A 14,341-nucleotide genomic window follows, 5' to 3' on the forward strand; every position below is an offset into this window, starting at 1 on the left:
TGATTTCTGTTCTTTACGCCGCACTACAAAGGACCCGAGGTTGATTTCTAATCTTTATCGTTTCCTTGTTATTTTCGTTTTATGACTATAAATTACATATGAAATTTGCGTTATAATCCTACAATTAAAGGGTATTATACGGAGATTACCCCACAAGTGGTATCAGAGCGAGGCCACGTATTTTTTCTATGTAATTTTTCTTTAAACGAAATGAATCGATGAATTTTTGTTCAAAAAATTGTCTCGGCAGCCTCTATTTTTTCACGGCAGAAATTTTTTTTCTTGTTGTTGCTGCGTTTTTTTTTTTTGATTCATGGGGAACCGTGTCTTGTATACACGGCTTTGTTTTTTTTATTGTTTTCATTTAGATCTTTGCATAATGTTTTGTAATCGATATTCATTGCAATATGCGAAAGATCCATTAAATGTTTGCATAAAATTTCGTGTGGCACAAAATTTTTGTCTCGGCAAATTTTTTTTTGGAAAACCGTGTTGGCCTTCATGTTCACGGCCTGATTTTCTGTTTTTTTTTTGCATCGTTTTGCGTGCTACACAATTTTGTTAGATCAATCGATCTCTTGTTATCATTCGTTCTTCACATGTTGTAATTTTAACCGATAATTATTACAATATGTTGAAGATTAACAATTGTAGTTTGATTTCTATACGGATTAGATTAAAATTGCAATTGTGTTTTATCAAACCGTTTTGTTTTGATCTCTTGTTGCTCACGATTTTGAGCCGTTTATTTTTTTTTTTTTTTGGCCATTTGATGCTCTCGGCATTTCAGCCCTATAAGAAAAAAAAAAAAAAATTTTTGTACTGTTCACGTACAGCAGTACAGAGAAAAAAAAAAAAAAAAAAATTTTAAAGTTTTTTTTTTCGGCCATTTATGCATAAAACGTCTTTTTTTTTTATGCTCTCGCTTGATGGTGAAATGGTTCACCCACGAACAATCATATTACTTTAAAACAATTTAAAGTAACGGATTATATCGAATTAAAATTAAGTTGATGAAGCGGTTTTGTCACATAATTTTAATTATCTTTGGTGGTTTGGATAAATTTAACATAATTACGGAATTATGTCACGAATAAATTTTATTTTTAGTTGATGCATTTTATTTATCGTTATTGTTAATTGTTTTGAATGCTTTTAATTACGTATTTATTTATTTTGCAAACGGTTGTAACTTAGTGTGGCCTTAGTAGAACGTGTTACCGTAATGATGGAACACGGTCTTGGTTGTATCTTGAGATCTCGTATCTCCATTTTATTTCTTTTAATTACAGTTTTTATTTAGAATGTAAATAGGTTTATATTTGTAAATTTTAAATTGTAATTTTTGAGAAGACCAAAGATGGAGACCGGATGCTCACTCCCGCTACATGGATCAAGATGGAACATCAAGACAAGCTTCTCGGGTCCAACGGTGGATTCCAAAGTTGTTTTATGTTCTTTTTATTAGGATAGGCCACACTAGGAATTTTTATTTACGTATTGCATTCATTTATTTATTTTTCGTAACGATAATATGCATCATATTCCGCCTAAAAATCCAAACCACCTAATTATTGCATGAAAACTGACACATATAGAGGTCACGAGTTAGTTTTCATTGACATTCTCATGTCACACGATTTTTAAGCCATCACCCAAATAAATTCATTCACGCAGACGCTAGTTATTCGTTCACTTAATATGAATTATAATTTAGTTGATGGGATCTTCCTCGTATAAACAAAAATTGAGAACGGTCTTTATAGGTCAAACTCCAATGAGTCCCTTCTTCGTCGGTAGGCATAATATGACCCCTTCTACGTCGGGTAAGTTGGAACCGATTGACCTATTTTATCTCAACACTATGGTCACTCGTACGATCCTGTGACTATGGTGGACTATAGATAGGATTTACAGAAATCTATCGACCAAGAGTTCTTACGGAAGAATTAGCTAAACAGTTGGCTTATCAATTTACAGAAATTGAATCTTGGGATCACTTGTATCATTCTTGAGGGAGATCAATAATACAAGTGCAATGAGTCTACACGATTAAAATGAATCATAATAGACTTAAATCACCTCGATGAGTTGCTTATTTCGTTTTTGTTTTTCTTTCTTTTTCAAAGGTAGATCACGAACTTTTAAACTGCTAATAACAAATGGTCTGGTTCTCTCGATAACCCAATGCCAAGTGCCACATTGGACCGTGAGTCCCGGCTTCGATCTTCATGAATCGGATGAATCACCACTCGATCAAGAATGATGGATCAAACTTCGCGGATTGGGAGGCGGCATTACGGAATGCTTTGCCGCGATGGGAAGCTCAAATATCTATTAGAGCCCCTCCCGCAAACCCAGTCCCACGGCTAGAGTGCTGAAATCGCCAAGTTTAATGATTTACGTATGGAAGCAAAAAGTGCGATTAAAAACGTACTCATTTTTGCAATGGAACCCAATTTGCTGAAACGCTTCATAGCCCATGGTGCGAACAAGATTTTCACCACGCTCACCAAGGAATTCTCGAAAGCACCGAGAATCGTGACCTATGAGCATACCACTCGCTTCTTTGATGCGAGACTCCGAGAAAGGCCAACCAGTTAGCCCACACATTCTCCGCATGATTGAGAATGTCGAGAAGCTGGAGACCTTTGATTGTAAGATCAGCGAGAACATTGTGATCGACCGCATGCTTCATTCACTCCACGATGGTTTTGCGCTCTTTAGAGCGAATTACTATATGAATGATTTGAAGAAGACTCCCCATGAATCGCACTCCCTTCTCGTACATGCACCGAGAAGGACATGAAGTTCGGTGGGAGCTCGAAACAGATGTTCTCGTTGTGACAAACAAAGGGAAAGGTAAGGGCAAAGCTCGTGCAAACCTAGCAGAGGTAAGGCGAAGTTCAAGAAGTCGGGTTCAGGTAAGAGTGGTCCTGGTGAGTCGAGCAACTCATCAGGCGCGACAAAGAGCAAGAATGATAACATGGAATGCCATCATTGCCACAAGACTGGGCATTGGAGGCGTACATGTCCTGTCTATCATGAGGACATAAAAGCAGGTCGCGTTAAACCTGTTGGTATGTTTTCTTCTTCTACTTTTATTCATATGATTGAGATTAACCACGCAAGTTATGGAACTTGGGTACTAGATACTGGTTGTGGTTCTTATCTGTGTAATCATGTGCAGGGGCTCCGGAACATCGAACCCCACGTAAAGGGTGAGGTGGACCTGCGTGTCGGGAATGGAGCACAAATAGCTGCCGTCTCGAGGGGAACATATGTGATCCAGCTACCAAGCGGATTTGAGTTATTTTAATATAACTACTATTATGTACCCGGTCTTTCCAAAACATTATTTCAGTTTTCTGCACTTTACAAGCTTGAATTTTCATTTGTAATAGAGAATAATAATTGCATTTTCTCATTACACGATATGATTTTTGGCAAGGCAGTTGACACGTCTGTCGCGTACCTGTCAAAAATAAAACCTAACGGTCTCAACTAAAAATGTAGTAGAGGCAGTCGAGTATCGAATCCTCAGGGAGGTAATGCAACTACAGCTATCTATTTCTAATCCTATGGTAACAATGGGGGTTGATTGAATTTTTGGTTCTAAACTACGGAGTAAAAGGAAGAGAAATAAAGCAGATAGCAGTAAAGGCAATAAAACGATTTAAAACTATCAATAAGAGAGGGACATGTCGGGAATTCGGTTCACTACGGTAGTTCAACAACTTAGCAGTAAATGACTCAGACGAACTAATGTGAGACGGATATTAGAAGGTCCTTTCGGTCCACTTCCCACCCTAAAATACCACTAACTTAACTTTCGTCCTCATTAGGGTAGTCTACTGTTTATAGCAGGCCTATTTAGTCCAATCTTTCGATCCAGGATTAATTGTAGCCAGATTAATGGGTGACATAGAAGCGTGCACTCAACTAGGTCGAGAATTACAGTTATATTGCTATAGTGACAGGGTCTCTTAGTCAATTCGTCTAATTCATTCACTACGTCGTCATTTCTCTACCGCAGATCCCCTAATCCCAACATGAAGGGGTTTAGCTACTCATATTCGTAATTAATCTAACAGCAGACAAGATTCCAGCATAAGACATAATGGAATAATAATAAAGCGCAATAATAATAAAACTAGGGCAGAAGAATAAATAAGAGCGACAAGAAATTAATGCAACGAAAGGTTAATTATTATTAAGGGAAGAGAGAATTACAATCCAAGCAAATTCCGGCGTAAAGAACTCGTAATCCGAGTGAAGCAAATCCGAAAACGAAAGTAACAGTAGGTTTCTAATGACCAACTTAGAGAGTAAAAGAGATAGATAAAAAGAATAATTGAAGAGATCCTCAATTAACCTAGTAAACATAGGTTAAATAGGAAACAAACAATGTTTAGCGAAAATTAAACACACGGACTGAAGCAAAGCCCATGCCCGTGAAAAACCCCTCGATCGAGTGGATTAAACCACTCGATCGACCATCATCTCAGCAGGAGTCCCTCGATCGACCAGCAGGGCACTCGATCGAGGACTCGGTCATGTGCATCCTACTCGATCGAGGAAGGAGCCTCTCGATCGAGCCTCAGGGAGCCTAGGAATCCTTCGATCGACCTCCAAACAGCTCCATAGACCACTTGGATCTTCAATTCAGCTTACGTCTTCACTCAAATACCTCGTAATGCGTGCAACGACACTTCCAAGTGCAACATCTCACTCTGGGACAATCTCGTCTCCTCTAAATGCATGCAAAAAGGACGAAAAGGAGCATGGTTTCACCACTTTCGCGATCATTCCTATAAGAAGGACAAAATACACCAAAGTAGCCAATTCGGGGCAAAATACTATAAAAATAGTAGAGAAATGCATAGAAATACGTGCTGAAATAGGCCAAAAAGACTATACATTAGGCACGTATCAGCAGTCTCCATGAATGGAATTTATGTTTTAGATCAGATCACAGATATATTACACGTAATGAATAAAAGGTTAAAGGTTGGTGACAAAGATCAAACGTATCTATGGCACTGCCGTATGGGACACATTAATGAGAAACGCGTAAAACAGCTCATCAAGCATGGAGCTATCTCAGCCTTTGATTTTCAATCATTTGGCACGTGTGAATCATGTCTCATCGGTAAGATGACTCGTATTTCCTTCAAAGGTGTTGGAATGCGCGCTGCTGACCTATTAGGACTCATACACACGGATGTATGTGGTCCTATGTCAATCACCGCACGAGAAGGCTATAGGTATTTCATCACTTTCACGGACGATTTAAGTAGATATGGCTATGTCTACTTAATGAAGCACAAAAGTGAATCCTTTGAGAAATTCAAGGAATACCGAATAGGGTCACGTAACCTATTGGGTAGAAAGATTAAAACACTACGTTCGGATCGTGGTGGCGAGTATCTTTCTCACGAGTTTGATCAACACCTAAAGGACTCGTGGATTGCCCTACGCTTAACTCCACCGAACACCTCAATTGAATGGTGTGTCCGAACGGAGAAATCGAACACTACTTGATATGGTTCGATCCATGATGAGTCACACGGTTTTACCCGATTCATTATGGGGTTATGCTCTTTGTCACCGCTCTAATACTTAACCAAGTCCGTCTAAAGTCATTGACAAGACTCCATATGAACTATGGAAGGGAACGGTCCCTAACTTGTCCTTTATACGGGTTTGGGGCTGCGAAGCTTATGTCAAGTGGAGACACGAGGATAAGCTCGGCCCGCGATCAGTCAAGACATTCTTTATAGGTTATCCTAAAGGAACCCTTGGTCATTACTTCTATTCGCCAACCGAACAACGTGTTTTTGTTGCGGCTAGTGCGACATTCTTAGAGAAGGAATTTCTCGAGAATGCAAAGAGTGATAGAACCTTCGACCTGTCGGAGGTTCCAGAACCAAATACCGAGCAACTATTGGAGGAACCTATTCCTTCAATCCCGGCCAGGTTGACATTCCCGAGGAACCTAGGAGGTCGGGAAGAGTCTCTATTCCTCCGGACAGATACATTGGTATGGTCGAGGAACATGACATAGATGACATTCTACTCTTAACGAGTAGTGAACCCGCAACCTATAAAGGTGCCATGATCAGTTCCGACTCAAAGCTATGGCTTGAGGCCATGCAATCCGAGATGGACTCTATGTATGAGAACAACGTATGGGATCTTGTTGACTTACCTGCTAAGGTTCGTCCCCTTCAATGCAAATGGCTTTACAAGATCAAGCATTCTGTGGAAGGTCAACAAGATATCTACAAAGCACGACTAGTTGCTAAAGATTTCACCCAAGTGCCAGGTTTGCACTACGATGAGATTTTTGCACCCGTAGTCATGCTGCGTTCCATTCGGATTATCTTAGCGATTGCCGCTTTTCATGACTATGAAATTTGGCAAATGGACGTGAAAACCGCCTTCTTAAACGGCTTTTTGGAGGAAGAGTTGTACATGGTACAACCCGAAGGTTTCATCGATCCAAAGACATCCTAAGAAAGTGTGCAAGCTTAAGCGTTCCATTTATGGACTTAAGCAAGCATCAAGGAGTTGGAATCATCGCTTCGACCAAGTGATAAAAGAAAATGGATTTACTCGATCGGTCGAGGAACCATGTCTATATATCAAGTCGAGTGGGAGCAAGATTGTTTTCCTAATATTGTATGTTGACGACATACTCCTGCTTGGGAATGACATACCTCTCTTAACTTCGGTGAAAGTATGGTTGAAAAACCATTTCCAGATGAAAGATCTGGGTGAGGCACAAAGAATTCTGGGCATCCGTATTTATCGAGATAGATCACGACGGATGTTGTCTCTCTCGGTCAGAGTCTTACATAGACAAAATCCTAGAGAGATTCAAAGATGACTAACTCCAAGAAGGGGTTTCTTCCTATGGCTCCGGGGTGCATTTGAGCAAGTCTCGTGGCACCGAGACACCGGAAGAGAAAGAGCGCATGACACGGATTCCTTATGCTTCGGCTATAGGGTCAATCATGTATGCCATGATATGCACACGTCCGAACGTGACATATGCATTGAGTATGACAAGTCGATTCCAACAAAGATCCGTGAATCACATTGGATGGTTCCAAGAACAATCTTAAGTACCTACGGAGGACTAAAGATTGGGCATTGACTTATGGATCGAGATGACTCGAAATCTCGACCGGATTCGTTTTTACTCTTAATGGCGCTACGAACACCGGAAGAGTTCCAAACAAAGTGTTACAGCAGATTCTACGACTGAGTCCGAGTACTATGTCGCGTCTAGACATGTACAACGGAAAGCTCATCTAATCCGAGATTACGTGGAGCAAAAGGAAGTAGTGATAGAAAAGATTGCTACACATGTTAATATAGCAGATCCTCTCACTAAACCATTACGACAAGATAAGCATGAAGGGCATGTTAATTCCATGGGAATTAAACGTGTTCCTGAGTTGTAGTACTCTTTTATGGATTAGATTCATTTTCTTGTGTACTCTATACGACATCATCGTTTTGATATTTATATATATTTTGTTTTTCATGTGGAATTGTGCGACAATTTTTGAACACCACAAAGTGAACTGAACGAACATTATATTTTTCAGTCCTTAATTGCCCACATGAGCTGATAACTCGGCAATTATTTTGTGACGTTGGTTGATGGTGGGTTCAACGAGCCATAAGTCAACCGGTTGACCGACCAATCACGAGAGGCGATTTATACGGATATTTCGTAGGACACAATTGTGACATCGACGTGGAGTCCTAAATGTTTTATAACATTCGTTGCCTGGTCGTGGATAGGACTTCCATGGTGATCCTAAGAGTCGATTCTTTTGACTATCGACCGTCTCTTGAAACTAAAGGCGATTTTGGGTGACTTTGGTTTCTTTCTCACGATCATCCGTAACAGGGGGCCAAGTAGATTTTTTTCTCTGGTCATTTCATGTCGTGCTTAGATCGGAAGGAGTTCGAGTTGAAGGAAATATTCAGCCTTTATCGTGTACTTGATATTTCTCGGGGCCACTCGAGGAGTCAGAATCGAAATGCATGGCCATGCTCGGATACGGATTCGTTTTATCAGTTAAGTTACTCTCTAGTCGGGGAAACCACTCTAGATACAGATCGATTGTAAAATACGACCTTTGCGGATCCAGATCTGCAAATTGTTTTACATTGAGTGGGAGAAATTTTAAATGAATATGAGAATCGGTTATCGCACATACACTTGTACGGACAAGTGGGAGTTTGTTGGAGCTTGTGTCCTCCAGTTAGTGCGGATAACGTCATTGCACATACACTTGTACGGACAAGTGGGAGCTTGTTGGGGCTGGTGTCCTTAACAGTTAGTGCAAGGACTTATAAATCTCTAAAAGGATCAAAGGGCATACTTTTGGTATTATTATCAGTTGATCCACGTTTATCAATAACGGTTGGCTTGCTAGATAAGTTTGACGTTATTGTCATACAGATGGCGGTGATCAACTGGTCCCTAAAAGTCACACCTATAGGATACGTTTGAGAGATGTGACGGTATGAAAATACAGTCATGTAGATGCCAAAATTGACTAACCAGTTAGTCCGAGTTATTTGACTAATAATAAGTCAAAATGTGATGTTGAGATATTTTATTTAATACGGATTAAATAATAATGGCTAAGGCGGATTAAGCAGTTAATTCGTAAGATTAAATATAAACGATTTATATTTGATTAATGTATATTGGATAAATTAATTATACGATATTGTCTTTGTCGGACACGTATTAATAATTCAACTAATCCGTGTAATTAGTTGATGCTTTAATATCCGATAACCGATGACAATTTATAATTAGACCGTGTCATATACATTTAGTAAATTGCATGTCGGACCGCGAGTTAAAATAAAGAGGAAATGGAAAAGCCCATTTCCCTCTCTTGATCTCGGTTTGGCCGAATGGCCTAGACAATAAGAGAGGCTCACTCTCTTGTTTAACCGGGTCATTTTATTAGCAAAATAAAATTAGGGTTTTTGAGAACAGCTTGCCTCTCAAAAATTCGGATCTCTCATCTAAGAAAACCTCACACAAATTCTCTCAATATTGCAAGGCAATTAGAGAATTCTCTTCTAGCACAAGGGCATAATCTCAGACGGTCTTGGGTGTTTCAATTAGGAGGAAATCTCTGTTGATTTCTGTTCTTTACGCCGCACTACAAAGGACCCGAGGTTGATTTCTAATCTTTATCGTTTCCTTGTTATTTTCGTTTTATGACTATAAATTACATATGAAATTTGCGTTATAATCCTACAATTAAAGGGTATTATACGGATATTACCCCACACTTGGTGCGTCTAAATCCATAAAAATAAAAGAAAGGGGTGAGTTCTTTCTCTCTCTAAGCTAAGAGAGCTTTTCTCCCAAAAAGGGGAGCTTTTTCACGATTATCAAATTCTAGCCTGAAAAACCTAGGTTTCGTTTAATCTTCTCCTTTTATTCTTGATAATTCAAACTTTCCTAGCTTATGATTAGTGGCAAGCACATTTAATTGGCTGTTTTGGGATTTTTTAGATCTCTTTTTTTCTGGAAAATCTTTACCTATTTATCGTTTTACTCTTTACACTACCCAATCAATTGCTTTATCTTATTCCCTTAAGGCTCAGTTATTCATACTCTTTGATTGGGGGTTATAAGCTCCTGTGATTTCCGTCTGATAAAGCTGCAATAATTATCACTTCTGCATTTTTACAATTGGGGAATAGAAATCCTAATTTATAGGACAAGTTGAAGGGGTGGAGCTTGGTGCGTCTAAATCGCTTCAGCTACCCCACAATCATTACAATAAAGTGGCTGGTTATTGGGTATTCTGCTGTTTGGGTGGCTCAAGGAGTGTTTAATGTATTGATTGGTGGTTTGGAAGCATTGATTAATATAGACGCTGCTTATTCCGTCTAGTAACGTGTGCAAGTTCCTTGAGTTTTCCCTATTTAAGCCATTTATGATGGCTATTAGTTCTCCATCCCAATCGTCTCACTTCATTAATCTACTACATTCGAATAACAAGTCAAGGTATAAAAACCAGCTTAATAAAACTTCTTCTTCTTCATCAAGTTCTTCTTGTTTAAGTCAGATTATGGAGGGTGAGTTCTTTTTTGGAAACAATGGGTCTGCTCAGGGGATGAATGGAAATGGGGATCATCATCTTTTGCCTGAGGATGTTCTCCCTACTGAGTTCCACCCCACCAACCCTCTTCATGCCAATATATGGAGATACCCACGCTCAGGAGGGGTCATCAACATTGACCCGTCTGAGTTTGGTAAGTCAAGGGAGTTCTGAGGTAAATGTGTGCTGGGGTTTCTTGTAGATTACCGCCTGTTTGAAGCTGAACTGATCAATGATGTCATTAGACGCAAGTAGACTACTAATGGGACGGTTACGGCCTTTCGTATGGGGGAGGTCTACGTGTTCCATTGTTCTAAAGTGGAAGATATGGAGGCTCTGTTGCAAAGGACTACTGCTACCATTGATGGGGCAGTGATGGTTTTTTCGAAGTGGTTCCCTGATACGGTACCACGCACTGTCAGATTTCCTTATGTAGAGATTGGGGTTCGTGTTTGTGGGCTGCCCTTTGAATACCTAACAATGGAGGTTGCTCAGATTGCAGGTAAGCTTCTTAGTCATCAATACCAAGTTGAACCTTTCCATTTGGTGTCTGATGAGGGTTATCTGAAGTTGAAAGTGTATTTGAGGTTGAATGAACCCCTTATGCCGAGGTTTTTTCTAGCCATGGAGGGGGGGGGGGGGGGTACTTGTTATGGGTTCGATTTAAATACGAGGAGGTCTTTAAGTATTGGATCCGATGTGGCAAAATTGGGCATAAAGGATCCCAGTGTAGGGAATCTTTGATGACTGTGGTGTCAAGTGTGATGGTATGTTAGATAAATCAATAGCAAAAGGGTTTCCCGTGTATCAAGCAAATAGTAACCATACAATGTTTAATTTAGACCTCAGAGCAACACCTTCTACAACTAAGTTTCTGTCTTCTAGGGTTAAGCTGGGTAATGGGAGGGGCTTGCCTAGGAGAAGGAGAAGATGGGAGTCCCCTGAGAGGGCAGTTGAGTTTGATTTAGGGATTTCTCCAGGGGGAAGGGTTGTTCCTGGGATGAAGTTTGCTGTAACTGCCCAACCATTTGCTGGGCCGGTGGTATTCCAGGCTGGTAATGGTGAAGGGGCTCAAGGGGTTGAGATGGGTGGAAATGAAGATGCTGCTGCTGGGGCTGGTGGTGTTTCTTCAGGTAGACATCCAAATACCACTGTTAATGATGGGATTGACACTACCAGGGATGCTGTGATGATGGAGGTGCAGGGAGAAGGAAGTGAGGATGTAATGGGGAGGAGTGAATATTGAGCTGTCACAGGATGTTGAAATGATTCCTGTGAATCAATTCCCTAATGGTGGGGGTGTTCCTGGAGCAGGGGGGTGGTTGGATGAAGACAATTTGAATAACGAGGAGTTTCACTCTGCAGGGGAGGAATTGGAAGGGCCAGTTGACCCTAATTTGCTTCAACAAGGTGTTCTGGTGCAACTAGAGGCTGAGGATCCATATGTTGTTTATTCAAGGAAGGATTGTTTGAGTGGCTTGGTGGATAGGGATCAGAGGATACATGATGCTATTTTGAACAGGATTGAAAGGGATTTGGACTGGGCAAGGATGGAGGATGAACAAATGGGATATAATCAGACGTTTGAACCACCAGCAGGGGGCTTGCCTAATTGGTACCATTATCCAGATGGTCACACAATTAGGGAGGTGGGCCAAAGTTCTAGAGCTGTTAAGGTGACCACAACTGAGGAGGAAATGATGGGTGTGCTAGCTGGATCTGAGGATGCTGATGAGTTTACTGCTGTGGCTGAGGGAGGAACACAGAGTGATGCTAATGATATGGTTGAAGCTGATGATGAGGCTTCTTCAGGTTCTGAGGGGCCTGCTAATCATGCTCTCACTGATAGTGGAACTAATTCTACTCAGGATTCAGATAATAACAGTGAAAGGGAGATTATTGTTATCTCCTCTGATGACACAACTGGTGATGCAAAGGCTGAGTCTGAAAAGATGCAGGTGTCTTTGGGTGAGGGTGCTGGGACTGGACAACAGGGCTCTAATGCGAATACACTTGATACTAGTGCTGCTATGCTGGCCAATACACCTTTTTTTAGTTCAGCTGCTATCATCAAAAAAGGGATAGAACTGGATGAGGGATCCTCTAATCTGGCTCCCTTGGAATTTTTAATGCAGAATGCCTGTCCTAGGGAGGCTGGGCAGGTACAAATGGTCCACGGTAGAGGTAAAAAGCTGAGATTGTTTGATAGTCCTGCTGTTGGGAATAAAGCTAAGTTAATTGCTGAGATACCAGTGGGGAGCAATTCTGATGGATGCCTTGGTTTGACTGATGTGTATCATCTGTCTGACTTACGTAAGGATTATAAGGAGGATATAGGGGCTGCAAGAAAGAGGAAGTGTTGTACTGATGCAGGGGACTATATTCTCCCCGAGGAGGCCAAATTGTCTTTGGAAAATGCAAAAGCTTATCTTCATGGGTTGGCTAAGAAGAATAGGGTCTGCAACGGTATAACAGGGGCGAAACAAGGCGAGTCGTCAGCGAAGCTTTAAGGCGCGCTCTTGGGGTTTCAGGGTCAATGTTGAAGAAGTGATAATGGTGGACTCGAGTGATTCCTCAATTCCTTCTGTCAATGGTGGAGCTGCGGACTTGGATGGCTTTGCGGAGGTTGGGCCTTTACAACCTCCTCTTTTGCCATGAGGGGTCTTGTGTGACCCGACCCGGATTCGAGCAACGCTTACTTGAGTGTTTTTATTCGAAACAATTATTTTTACTAATATTATTATTAATATTGACATTATTATTTATTATTGTTATTAAGAATATTATTAGTAAAAAATTACTATTTTTTCATTATTATAATTTATGATTATTCATATATAATATTATAATTTTTTTCATAAAAATTTTAGTATTAGTATAAATAGTATTATATTATGAATATTAGTATTATTATAGTTGATAATAACACTAATATTAAATATTATTATTATTATTAATATTATTAATATTAATATGATTATTTCGATTGATTAAATTCAATTGACTCAATTGATTCGTTCGATTCAAATTCACTATATTATATTCATTGATTCAATCACTCACTCTCCATTCGATTCGATTGATTCAGTTCGATTCAGCTCCATTCGATTCGATTACTCGATTTTTGATTCATTTATTGATTCAAATTTCTTCGATTCAAATTAAAAAGTCGAAAAAAAAGGCCTATATATTAAATGAAAGACACATAAGAGCATATGTGGCCATATCACCATCTTTAAACGTAAATGAAAGGAACAATCCTAATTAGATTAAAAAATTCACAAATCATAGACAAAGTAATGAAAAATCACTATTAACCCTAAGCCAGAAACTAAAAGCAAAACCAAAAATATGAAGATATAAAGAAGTTCATTTCAATATACAACCTTATCCAGCAAAAAAAATCATTGTATAGTGCCCTTATCATTTTATTCCGATTATATCATCCTCCCGAAAACCAATCCAATTTATGATAATTAGCACATAAGTCATAACCATTCTAAATCAAGATAAAATGAATGAACTCTAAAACCAAGTATATAGATGAACGGTATATGATAAATTAACAACAAAGAATTAAAAAGGGTAAACTAATACGGAGTAATTAAAACGGAAAAAGTATATATGATATCAATGTCTCATCCAAGTGACAGTGAGGCTTGGAAACATTTTGATCACTTTCATCCTTCTTTTGCATATGAGTCTCGGAATGTTAGACTTGGACTTTGCACCGATGGTTTCTCAGCTTTTGGTCCATTCGGGAAATTGTATTCATGCTGGCCGGTGATGCTTACTCCTTACAATTTACCACCCTGGCTATGCATGAAAATGCAATTTATGTTCTTAACATTAATTATTCCCGGACCAAAGAGTCCCAAACAAAACCTTGACGTATATTTACAGCCTCTAATTCATGAGTTGAAGCAATTGTGGGACACAGGATTGTTTACATATGACGTGTCTTGGAAACAAAACTTCGACTTAAGAGCCGCACTCCTATGGACGATCAACGACTTTCCTGCTTATGGCATGTGGGCCCCATGCACAGTGCTGTGCGACGGAATTTCCGTCGCAGGCTCCAATTTTGTGACGGATTTTTGCTACGTCTTTGTCCGTCGCAAGAATTTATTTGCCACGGAATTTCCGTCGTAGCATTTGATTTTGCGACGGTCGAATTACGTCGC

The sequence above is a fragment of the Silene latifolia genome, chromosome 6 (assembly GCF_048544455.1).
Source record: "Silene latifolia isolate original U9 population chromosome 6, ASM4854445v1, whole genome shotgun sequence".
In the NCBI taxonomy this organism is placed as follows: domain Eukaryota; kingdom Viridiplantae; phylum Streptophyta; class Magnoliopsida; order Caryophyllales; family Caryophyllaceae; genus Silene; species Silene latifolia.